Here is a 13,196-nt window from a genome sequence, read left to right on the forward strand (position 1 = left end):
CGGCACTGCTTTCTTGATGGTATGAGGTCCCCCTGTCTCACTGCTCACTTCTGTCTTTTATATTTCAAGAGATTGCCTCAGGACACAATCCAGTCCTGTAGATCAGGTCCTGCCTTACTAACACAACTGCCACCCATCCTCCTTCATTAACATCATAGAGGCAGGATTTACAACATAGAGGAAAATCACACAGTACGAGGAATCAGGCCCAGCCAAACTGATATACACATTTTTTGGGGAACATAATTCAAACCATGACAGTGTGGATTCTAGCCTCAAATCCACATGGGAGGATTTCCCCTTCTCCATCTAGGGTTAAATCTGTAGGGGGCAGGTTTCTTCATGTAGTTCACCCTCAAAGCATGGGTGTTGCTCTTCAGGGGTACGGCTTTATTTAAAAAATAAAATTACCATCCACTTGATTCCAACTCCTGGAAACCCCATTGTCAGAGTAGAACTGTGCTCCACAGGGATTTCAATGGCTGATTTTTTGAAAGTAGATGACCTCTGGGTAGACTCAAACTTTCAACCTTTCCGTTAGCAGCAGAGCGCGTTAACCATTTGCACTACCTGTGGACACCAAGTTCCTTTTTACATGGGCCCTGAGCATTATCTCCTGCATTTATCCCCTCCCACCACAAGCACTGTTTATGGGGCTCATTTCTGGGTCATCAAGGATTGTAAGATTCTCAGAGCAGTCATGGCCTCAGTGATTGCTTACCTCACTAGATTTCTTCTTTACCATAATTTTTTACTTTTGAGGTTTCCGTTACTTGCTGGCTAGCTCAGTTGGGCATTTAGAAAGATATACTTTTTATCAGCATTTTAGGTGCTTAATAACTTAATGGTTTTTCAGGATATCTAATATATAATGTTGCCTAAAAGAGAGGTTTTTTTTTTTTTTTTAATTCTGGTTTTAACTGTGACTTTTGAATTCTTTATTTACATTTAACTTATTTACATTTACATTTAAACCAAGTGTTGACAAAGCTGAAGGAAAACAATTTATTGTACTTAGCAGAAAACGTCTTTGGAGACTTGCTTTAGTGTCTTGTACACTATATAAAGCATAAATTCCTCAAAATTTCTCACAATTGATGATATTTTTCCATAGTCTCCCAGCTTTTTGCTGGTTTTTATGTTCCTATATGAAGTGACCACCACTCACCTGTCAGTTTGTTGTACTGTGGTGGCTTGCGTGTTACTGTGTTACTGGAAACTATGCCACCGATATTTCAACTACCAGCAGGGTCACCCAGGGTGGACAGGTTTCAGACTAAGACAGACTAGGAAAAAGGACCTGGCAATCTACATCTAAAAAAACAGGCCAGTGAAAACCTTATGAATAGCAGAAGAACATTGTCTGATATGGTGCCAAAAGCTGAACCCCTCAGGTTGGACCAGAAAAATCAAACTCACTGCCATTGAGTCAATTCTGACTCACAGCAACCCTATAGGACAGAGTAGACCTGCTCCATGGGTTTTCCAAGGCTGTAATCTTTACAAAAGCAGACTGCCACATCTTTCTCCCACGGAGCAGCTGATGGGTTTAAATCACCAACTTTTCTGTTAGCAGCTGAGCACTTAACCACTGTGCCCCACAGAGCTCCTTCCTCAGGTTGGAAACCCAAACCAATCCCTTTGCCGTCGGGTGGATTCCAATTCATAGTAACCCTATAGAACAGAGTAAAGCTGCCCCATAGAGTTTCCAAGGAGCAGCTGGTAGATTCAAACTGCCAACCCTTGGGTTAGCAGCTGAGCTCTTAACCATTGCACCACTAGAGCTCCCCTCAGGTTGGAAGGCACTCAAAATACAACTAGGAAAGAGCTGCCCCCTCACAGTGAAGTCGACCTTAATGATGTGGATGGAGTCAAGCTTTCAGGACCTTCATTTGCCAATGTGGTGACTCAAAATTAGAAGAAACAGCTGCAAACATCCGTTAATAATCAGAAAGTGGAAAGTACGAAGTATGAATCTAGGAAAATCAGAAGTCATCAAAAATGAAAATGGAATGCTTGAAAATCGATATCCTAGGCATTAGTGAGCTGAAGTGGACTGGTATTGGCCATTTTGAATCAGACAATCATAGGGTCTATGCCGGGAATGAAAATCAAAGAGGAATGGCATTGTATTCATCATCAAAAAGAACATTTCAAGATCTATCCTGAAGTACAATGCTGTCAGTGATAGGACAATATCCATACACCTACCATTCAAATTTATGCACTAAGTCCAAAGAGGAAGAAAATTGAAGATTTTTACCAACTTCCACAGTCTGAAGTTGATCAAACACGCAATCAAGGTGCATTGGTAATTACTGGTGATTGGAATGCAAAAGTTGGAAACAAACAAGAAGGATCAGTAGTTGGAAGTTATGGCCTTGGTTATAGAAATGATGTCAGAGATTACATGACAGAATTTTGCAAGACCAATGACATATTCATTGGAAATACCTTTTTTCAACAGCATAAATGGCTACTATTCCATCCAGATGGAATACAGAGGAATCAAATTGACTACATCTGTGGAAAGAGATGATGGAGAATCTCAGTATCATCAGTCAGAACAAGGCCAGGGGCCAAATGTGGAACGACCAGCAATTACTTTCTCCATATTTATTCAATCTGTATGATGAGCAAAAATCCAAGAAGCTGGACTATATGAAGAAGAACGCGGTATCAGGATTGGAGGAAGACTAATTAACATCCTGCGATATGCAGATGACACAACCTTGCTTGCTAAAAGCGAAGAGGACTTGAAGCACTTACTAATGAAGATTAAAGACTACAGCCTTCAGTGTGGATTATACCTCAACATAAACCAAAGTCCTCACAACTGGACCAATAAGCAACATTATGGTAATCATAGAAAATACCGAAGTTGTCAAAGATTTCATTTTACTTGGAGCCACCCAACACCCATGGAAGCAGTAGTCCAGAACTCAAACTATGTATTGCATTGGGCAAATCGGCTGCAAAGGAGTTAAAAAGCAAAGATGTCACTTTGAGGACTAAGGTGAGTGTAAAAATGACATGGCAGCAGTGTCGTTGTCTGACCTCTTCATCTAACTTCACAATGGGGGAGAATCAAGATTATCAGCCCATAGCTAATTACTATGAAGCAGAGGTCAGACATACCTCCTCTCACCAAATTTTTACCAATTCTGACACCAGCCATACCTCCCATGGCACTCTCTACTTCTCTGCTGGGTTATAACCTGTTGCAATGACTACACTGAACTCACAGACAATACTCAACAATTATGAGTTTTATTAGGGAAGTAACAGGTTACAATTCAGGATCAGGAACGCCTCAAGATACAGTTCTTCGGTCAGGACAGCTTCTTGGCCATGCCCACAGGCAGGCCTCTCCCTGGCCCTTGGCCCCTTGGCTGCCCAGCCCCTCAGGCCTCTTGGGCCAGCCCAGCCTTGGCCCTGCTCTGAAAAGTATTACAAAGCTCTTTAGCTCCAAGAATAAGTGCCCGGGGGCACCCTACTCTGCCAGTAAGCCTCACCTTGAAGGTGCTCAGCTCTCTATATCCGTGGGTTGACAAGCCTAGCTCCGTCAACAAGTATCCAAAGGTATTCCACTTGACCATCAAGCCTCCTGCCTGAAGACACTCAGGTTTCTTGCTCCATGGGCTGGAAAACCCACCATGCTGTCTCCTGCCAGTCTCCTCGTTCTCCTGCCTCTGCTGCCACCATTTGTCTGCCAGTGCTTCTCACCATCTCTGGTGTTACAGCTCTCTGTCTCCGTCTCCTGGGTCTAGGAAGTTCTCAGTGCAAGGATCCCGGGTCCAAAAGACACTCCACTCATAGCTCTTCTTTCTTGGTAGTAGTGAGGTCCTCTCTTTCTGCCTCTAGGATGGCTCATTTTAAGCCTAGCAGGATGGCAAAACTGACCATTCCCTTCGTTAGGGTTCCATACACCTTATTTGCCTTGTCTCACCCCCACACGTGTGCCACGTACCTTATTTGCTATTAGCAAGCTATCCAGGCCCCTTGGTGGGCCATAGACAACTTATTTGCATAGTCCTACCCAATCATTTGGTGGGAGGTACAAGACCATGGCTAGAAAGGCCATATAAAAGCAATCCATCACACCACAGTGCACCTGACCCAAGCCATGGTATTTTCAATCACCACATGTGCTTGCTAAAGCTGGACGATGCATAAGGAAGACTGAAGAATTGATGCATTTGAATTATGGTGTTGGCGAAGAATATTGAATATACCATGGACTGCCAGAAGAATGAACAAATCTGTCTAGGAGGAAGTATAGCTACAATGCTCCTTAGAAGTGAGGATGGTGAGACTTTTTTTTCATGTTGAACATGTTACCAGGAAGGACCAGTCCCTGGAGAGGGATATCATGCTTGGTAAAGCAGAGGATCAGTGAAAAAGAGGAAGACACTCAACGAGATGGATTGACACAGTGGCTGCAACAATGGGCTGAAACATAACAACAATTGTAAGGATGGTGCAAGACCAGGCGGTGTTTCCTTCTGTTGTACATAGCTGGGTTGCTATGAGTCAGAACCAACTCAATGGCATCTAACAACAATCTGAAGTGATAAAATGTGTTTATCGCCTATGCATTTGCTACTGACTTTCTTGGAAGTATGCTATTGATACTAAATCTGTACAAAAATGAATAAAATTAAGTAAGACTGTGAAAGGATTAAATTATGTCTCAGGAACACTTCTGTTTCTACAAATTTATGAATTCTGAATTGGTTATGATCAGAAAATCACGATTTTACTACTTATATGAAAGAAAATTCAAGTGGTTATGTAATGCACTCATCCCTCTCAGGGAAAATCATAATTAAATCACATTTTATAGATGAGAATGTATCCTATTTAACATTTTCCAAAGAAAACAACCTGTTAAATAATGTGATTGTGGTATTTATCATCTGTCTATAAGAAGCTTCTTTTGTAATGAGCCTCAATCTCATCTGCCCTACCTTATGTCTACTGTCTCTTAGTTACCTCAGCTTTTTCTGACCTACATGAAGAGAAATGCCAACAATATTTGTAAATATTCAGGAAAAAATGAGAATAATTCCCCTTTCTATCTTTTACCAATAAACAATCAAAATCATTGTAACTTTAAGAGATAGTTATGACACAGCTCTTATGTTATCTGTCCATCTTAGAGGTTACTGTGACGACACCATCACACCAGGCCCAACTGGCCTTCCACACTTTTGAAGCAGCTTACTAAAATGTGTCTGAAAAAGAAAGCAATATAACCATAAAAATCTGTCATTTTCTCTATCCTGTACATATTAGAGCATTATTTTATTTCCCCAAGTTGTTGTGTTTTATGTAGTGCTTGATGCCAGCTATTAAATCAGTCTTCAGTTTATTCCCCACTAGACAAGTCCATCCCTATTCTTATCATTCCTTCTTACAAATCTAATTTTCTCATCCTTTAATAATATAGTGCTTTTCTCTGAAATCTCTTCAAACCGATGCTCCTCGCAAGATGAGACATCATCATGTACCTTCCATTATCAAGAAATTCATATATATCTTGTATCCCTTCACGGAAACATTCCTATTGATGTAGACTGATGTTTCTATAACTTTTATTCCTAGTTTGACATATACAAACCCCATTGCTCTCGAGTCGATTCCTATAGATTTATTAATGTTTCTAAATTTTGAGAGCAATAAATCAAAGGGTTTCTGATATAAAGCCTTGTCTGTTTAAGATAGCACTGAAGTGGAATTAGAGTCATAGGCTCAATCACATAACTTTAGAGTGAATAAATAGATAAGTGTGATTTTTCTGAATTTTGCCATATACTATTGTGGTAAAATTAACATAATATTTACCATTTTAGCCATTTTAAAGTGTACAATTAAGTTATAATTAGTATATTAACAATGTATATCACCAGTATCTAGTTCCTAAACATTTTCATCATCCCAAAAGGAAATCCTGTACCTAGTAAGTGGCTCCTTATTCCTCCCTACCCTCAGCACCTGGCTACCACTAATCTGCTTTCTCTCTATATGAATTTGCCATTTCTGGCCACTTCATATACATGGAATCACACAATGTGTGGCTTTTTGTGTCTGTCTTCTTTCTCTGAGCATAATGTTTTCAAAGTTCAACCATGTTGTAGCATGTATCAGTACTTCTTTCCTTTTATGGTTGATGTCCACCATTTTGATTATCCATTCGTCAGTTGATAGACATTTGGGATAGTTCCACTTTTTGGTTATTGTGAGTAGTGCTCTTATGTACATCCTTAGTACAAGTTTTTATTTGAACATGTGTTTTCAATTCTTTGGGGTATATTCCTATGAGTAGAGCTGGGTCATATGGTAATTCTACTTGAGGAGCCATAAAACTGTTTTCCACAGCTGCTGCACTATTTTATATTCCCGCCAGCAATATATGAACATTCTAATTCCTCTGCATATGCATCAATCCTTCTCATTTTATGGTTTTTTTTTTATTATTATACACATTCTGATGGCTGTAAAGTGACGTCTCGTTGTTTTGATTTGCATTTCCCTAGTAATTAATGATGTTGAGTGAGCATCTTTTCATGGTTTTGTTGATCATTTGGAAAAATATCTATTCAAATCCATTTTTTAATTGGGTTGTCTAATCTTTTTGTTGTTGAATTGTAAGAGTTTTTTTTTTTTTAATAAGTTCTGAACACTAGACTCCTCAGATATATGATTTGCAAATAGTTTCTCCCATTTTGTGGGTTGTCTTTTAACTCTCTTGATAGTAACTTTTGGTGCACAGAAGTTTTTAATTTTGATAAAATTTGATTTATTTATTTTTTATTTTGTTGCTCAGACTTTTGATGTCAAATCTTGAAGCAAAATCCAAGGTCGAGAAGACTTACCTCTATGTTTTCTTCTAAGAGTTTTATAGTTTTAGCTCTTACACTTAGGATCTTAATCCATTTTTAATTAATTTTGCATATGGTGTGAGGTAGGGGTTTGATTTCATTCTTTTGCCTGTGGCTAGGAACTCTGTACTGTAACCGTACAATGGAGTGTTGTTCAACCATTTGAAGTGCTTTGTGGAAGAATATTTAATGACAGGTAAAGATGTTAAGAATATAATATTAGGTAAAAAAATTTCACTATAAGAAGGTATGAATAGCATGATTTCATGTGCTTATACACACATGCACATGCTTATACGTTTGAAAAAAGTAAAAGGATAAATTACAAAATTTCTTGGTGGTCATTTCTTAGTGGCAATTATCATTTCTTCTTTCTATGTAATTGTATTGTTTACAATGACTACACATTACTTTTATTGTAAGATGCTATTAAAAATAAAAACCAAGAAAAAGCAATACCTTAAATTAACATATTAACTGAACAATTTTTCTTGGCTGTGGATAAATTGATTCATTCAGTAAAACTGATTTGCTATCCACAGCCTGCCATAGTTACAGAAGTCTGTACATGTGGATCTGATAAGGAAAATGTTTGTAAATTTACTTTCAGATTATCTAGGCTTATAGTTTAGCCTTTGTGTATAAGTCTGAAATTTTAAATACAATTTGCACATCACTCTATTATTAAATTTTGCCCATATAATTATGTGCTGAAAATCATGTCCTGATTTTAGGCAATAGTGGGACTCTAAAATTACTTAACATCAGAAGAGATGTATTCCAAATTTGCAGGATAGGCTTAGCCTAAAGTGAAGAGGAATTGTTTGTATTAAGTCAAATAATAATTCGATACAGTTTCATGAAGGCTATTGTAAAAACATAACCACTTTGACACCTGACTAGACATTGACTGAGGTATTCAGTCTTAAAAGCAAGTAAATCCACCCAGAGAGACAAGGAAGCTGGTGAGGGGTTTTCTTACTGACCTCAAGAAAGAAAAGAATTTCATGCTCATTTGTCACTAACACAATGTACTGTATGGAGGACATAGTTTCACTTATCAGAAAGAAGACATCAACATTTTAATAGTACTGGTATAGAAGTGGGACCCAAGAAACTGAGAAAATTAGTACTCTAAAAAATTATTTTAGCCACAACTCTCTTCAGCACATCTCTAATCACAGTATTTTTTGTCTCTGGGGCACGAAGATTAGAGATACACATCATTTCTTTGCACCCTAGAGAACTAAGAGCAGCACAAGACTGTTCCCTTGAAAGTAGTTGAACTAGCTTACCTAAAATCTGAAAGCAATTACCATGAAAATATCTGAGCTATGTATCGCCCCAGGGTTAGAACTTCTAAGAGCATTGCAGGCTCATAAAATGGCATAAACTAATATGCTTTTTATTGTCTTTCTTTATCTTGAAAGAATTGCTGATTTAATTAAAACAAAAATTTTTTAGAACAAGACTCAAATCATCTATATAAAGCAATTATTTGGTGACACCATTGGAAACCCTGGTGGTGTAGTAGTTAAGTGCTACGGCTACTAACCAAAAAGTAGGCAGTTCAAATCTACCTAGGCGCTCCTTGGAAACTCTATGGGGCAGTTCTACTCTGTCCTATAGCATCGCTATGAGTCAGAACCTACTCGATGACAACGGGTTTGGTTGTTTTTTTTTTTTTAGGACACCATATTAACTTTGTCTTTTAATATGACATAAGAATGTCAATTAATGTCAAATTAAATCCAAAATGGGCACATTAAATTCCCATTGGTTTGAAACAGTTAATTAGAAGTTCTTGGACATTTTCCCTTATAGAGATTTTTCTTGTAATCATTGAAGAATGTGCGTTAGAAGCTGAATCTTTGCCTCTTGGTTCTATACTGCTCCCCAGTCTTCTAAATGTGAAATATTTTCACTGGAATTCACAGGTGATGAAACTGGCAAAGAAATTGCAGCAAGCAAATACCGGCATCTGTAAAATTTGAAACAAGATACGTTAACCAAGTGACAACTGACAGTGGTTACAGGTGAAAGTCGTTTTTATGATTGAATCTTATTCAAACCTACTTCAAAAACCCAGCTTAATTAGCACTTCAACTTAGAACTGTTAATAATGAAGGCATCACTACAAACGGGTTACAAATTTGCAAAAGTAATGTTCTGTTAGACTCTAAAATTATAAATTTATGTTTTCTTAGAGTTTAATTTTGTTTGTCTTTGTATTTGTCCTAAAACAAACCAACCAAACCCGTTGACATCAATCAATTTCAGCTCATAGCACTGCCACGTTTACAGAGGAGAACTGCTCCATATGATTTTCTTGGCTGTAATTTGTACAGAAGGAGATCACCTGTAATCTTTACAACAGCAGATTGCCTTTCTTCCATGACGCCACTGGGTGGGTTCAGTCTGGCAACCTTTAAGGTTAATACTCAGGGCAAACCATTTGCTTCACCCAGGGATCTTGTATTTGTCCTGCAACTTTGAAAAAACAACAGGGAACTCTTACAGCTTTGTTCCTCTGTATTCAGCTCTCTGCACAACTCCTTCACTTCACTCTGGTCTGACCTCATGTCTTCATCAGGCTTTGGCTCATTTGGTGCAGGAAGCATCACCAAACCTGGCTGCGGTGGGGGACTTAAAGAATGCAAGAAAATAACAAAATTCTAATGTCATAGATTCAGGGTCAGGGTGCAGAGCTTATAACTGTGCATTTAATAGAGAAGGAAAAATAGTTGATTAAAATTCACCAACATGTAAGTCTAGAAATCATAGAGCTCAAACAGACTTTTTTTTTTTTTAAATCCACTTTCTGATGCTTTGGTAAGGGTAGTGGTTGATTTGAGAAAGAAGAAAAGAGAAAGCAAGGAGTATGGAAGTACGCTTAATTTGAGATTCCAAAATAAGAGGTTGCAGAAAATTGTATAGGAGTGATCAGCATTGCTGCATCAAATTTGGTGTGAAGAAGGGATTTCAACGATACCCAGAAAAATTATGAGAGGATGAATTTAATAGGATTAACTCCAAATTAGTTGAACAAAACTCATAGAATATGGCCTTCCCTAATAGTACTGGATCCTCCCTCCTAGGCAGTAGAAACCAGCAAAGAGTTGAATTTATTGAGCTAACTTTTGCAAACAATATTAGGTGGCATAAACAGAAACTATAACTAAATACTGTGGGGAAGAAGAAAAAAAACAAATCTTGTCAAAAAATCAAATGTGTGATACACACATTTTTTGGGTGACACAATTCAATCTATGACAACATAGATAGCAAATATATTAGGCCTTGCAGTCTATACAGTTTCTGTTGTGACTACTCAACTCTACCTTTGTAGCATGAAAGTAGGAAAAGACAATACATAAATAAATGGGTATCACTGTGTTCCAATAACACTTTATTTACAAAAACAGTGCCAGGAGATATTTGGCTCCCAAAAATCATAAAAATATCAAAATTATTAAGGGAAATGAAAATCAAGCTTTTGCATATGCAGTACAGTGAATTACTTAATATGGTCCTTCTAGTGATAGTCTTTGTAACCCCCACCAAATGACTGAGTAGGACTATGCATATGAGGTGCTTGTGGCCCACCAAAGGGATTGCATAGCTTCCTAATAAGGTAAATAAGGTTTATGCATGCTTGTGGGGGTGGGACCATGCAAACAAGTGTATGAAACCCTAATGAGGGGATTGGTCAGTTTTGCCATTCTGCTAGGCTTAAAATTAGCCATCCCAGAAGTGGGAAAAGATGATATCAACATTACCAAGAAAGAAGAGCCAAGAGTGGAGTGCATCCCTTGGGACCCAGGATCCCTGCACTGAGAAGATCCTGGAACCAGGAGACTGAGAGAGAGAGTCATAACACTGAAGATGGTGAGAAGCAGCAGCAGAGAAATGGCAGTAGCAGAGGCAGGAGACCAGGAGAAGACTGGCAGAAGATAGTGCGGGGGGCTTCCCAACCACAGAGAGAGAAAGCTGAGTGCCTTTGGGCTAAAGCTTACTGGCAGAGTGGGGTGCCTTGGGGCACTTATCAGCAAAGCTAAAAGAGCTTAGTAACATTTGCCCAAACAGGGCAGAGGCCGAGGGGACAGAGAGAGTCATGCCTGCGGGCATGGCTGAGAAGAGGCTATCCTGATCAAAGAACTGTATCCTGAGCATTCCAAACTGGAATTGTAACCTTCTACTTCCATAATAAACCCCATAATAGTGAGTATTTTCTGTGAATTCTGCGTGACCACTGCTATGAATTATTGAACCCAGCAGAGAAGTAGAGAGGGATGGTTGGTGTCAAAATTGGTAAAAATACAAGAAGGAGGAGGTATATCTGACCTCCGCCTCATGGGAATCAGCTGTTGATCTTGATTTTCCTCCCTCCTTGTAGAAGTTAGAGGAGTTGGCATCAGGAGCGGTGTCTTAGTCATCTAGTGCTGCTGTAACAGAAATACCACAAATGGATGGCTCTAACAAACAGACATTTATTCCCTCACAGTCTAGTAGGCTAGAAGTCCAAATTCAGGGCACCAGCTTCCGGGGAAAGTTTTCTCTCTCTGTTGGCTCTGGAGGAAGGTCCTTGTCATCAATCAAAAGTCAGGGTCCATCAGAAGAACTCCCTTCTAGGACTGGAATTTAAAGGAAGCTGACGAGTAGACAGCCTGGTATGCTTACTTGTGGTGACCACCTGGTTCCACTCAAGTGGATGTTGGGGAGGTGCAACAAGAGATGGGCTGAGTTTGGACATGTTCCATTGGCACCCATTGACCTAGCCCACAGAGGCTAGGAATGAGAGAGAGAGAAATGGCTAGCTGGTCTGAAGTGCCGAGAGTTGTGTTGACTCCTGAGCCTATGGGTGGTGCCTCTCCACCTAGCCCATGAAGGGTAGGGATGAGAGAGAGAGAAGGGACTGGATGGTCTGAAGTACAGGGAAGTGTGTGTGGACTTCTGAGCTTATGGCTGGTACCCATCAACCTAACCCACAAGGGCTAGAGATGAGCTGACCAGAACCCAACCAAATGAAAAGAAAGATGTTTGACAGTGTAAACTGATGTAAATTGCAGCAATTTGATGGCTTGCTCTGGACTGGACTTTGCTTGGGGATGTAGATGCTTAAATTTCCAACCAGAACAGAAGATTCTTCAGAACAAGGAACATGCTTCTCTCCTCAGAGTACAGGTTTGATAGGGATGGACAATTTAAACACTGGCTATCTAAAATGAAGGATAAAGTGAAGTGGCTGGTTTACACACTTCTGTGGGTGTGCTTACACTCAAAATAAGGGGGACAAAGGAGGCTCTCCATTGAATAGATTCCTCTTTTCCTGATGGGCCTGGGGAAGAGGAAGGGGAAAGATGCTGATAGGAATATATGATTCAGCTAAGAGTGTAGATTGTTAACAGGGTTAACTGTGATTGTAAAAACTGCAATTTTAGATGCTATAACTGTGAGAGTGGACTAAGGTGGAGGTACTGCTAAAATGGAGTACAATGACTGAACCTAAAGTCCCTTAAAGGTTTTGCGATGCTGATACCTCATGAGGCTCAGAGCAAGGGAAGTGTCTTCTCTCAGTTAAATTTTATCAGAGGCCACAAAGTGTGAAGACAAGACAAACTTTTGGAGAAACTGACCAAATCGGAAGGACAGCTGCAGCAGACCTGAATGGCTGGTACCTGAGTAACCTCACGCTTAAGACTCTTTGCCCTGCTGAAGGACTAATTGTTAATGACTGTTTGGGACTGGTAAAATGATTGGGAGAGGGAAGTTATTCCTTCAAGTATGAAAGGGCCAATGGCTAAAAGAGCCAGGGGGTAGCCTACGGTGCAGTGAATTACTTAATTTTGTCCTCCTAGCCATAGTCTTTATAACTCCTGCCAAATGACTGGGTGGAACTATGCAAATGAGGTTCCTGTGGTCCACCAAGGGGATTGGATAGCTTGCTGATGATGTAAGGCACCCTTGTGGGGGTGGGACCATACAAATAAGTGTGTGGAACTCCAGTGAGGGGATTGGTCAGTTTTGCCATCCTGCTAGGCTTAAAATGAGCCATCCCAGAGACAGGAAGGGAGGAGCTCAACATCACCAAGAAAGAAGAGCCAGGAGCACATCTTTTGAACCCACGATTCCTGAACTAAGAAGCTCCTGGAACCAGGAGACAGACAGAAAGAGCTGTAACCAAGAAGCGGTGGCAGAGAAATAACAAAAGCAGAGGCAGGAGACCGGCAGGAGACAGCAAGGTAGGCTTCCCGGCTAATGGAGTGAGAAAGCTGAATGCCTTCAGGCAGGAGCCTTGCTGGTGGAGTAGGG

Source organism: Trichechus manatus, unplaced genomic scaffold (genome assembly GCF_000243295.1).
Source record: "Trichechus manatus latirostris isolate Lorelei unplaced genomic scaffold, TriManLat1.0 scaffold00083, whole genome shotgun sequence".
NCBI lineage: Eukaryota > Metazoa > Chordata > Mammalia > Sirenia > Trichechidae > Trichechus > Trichechus manatus.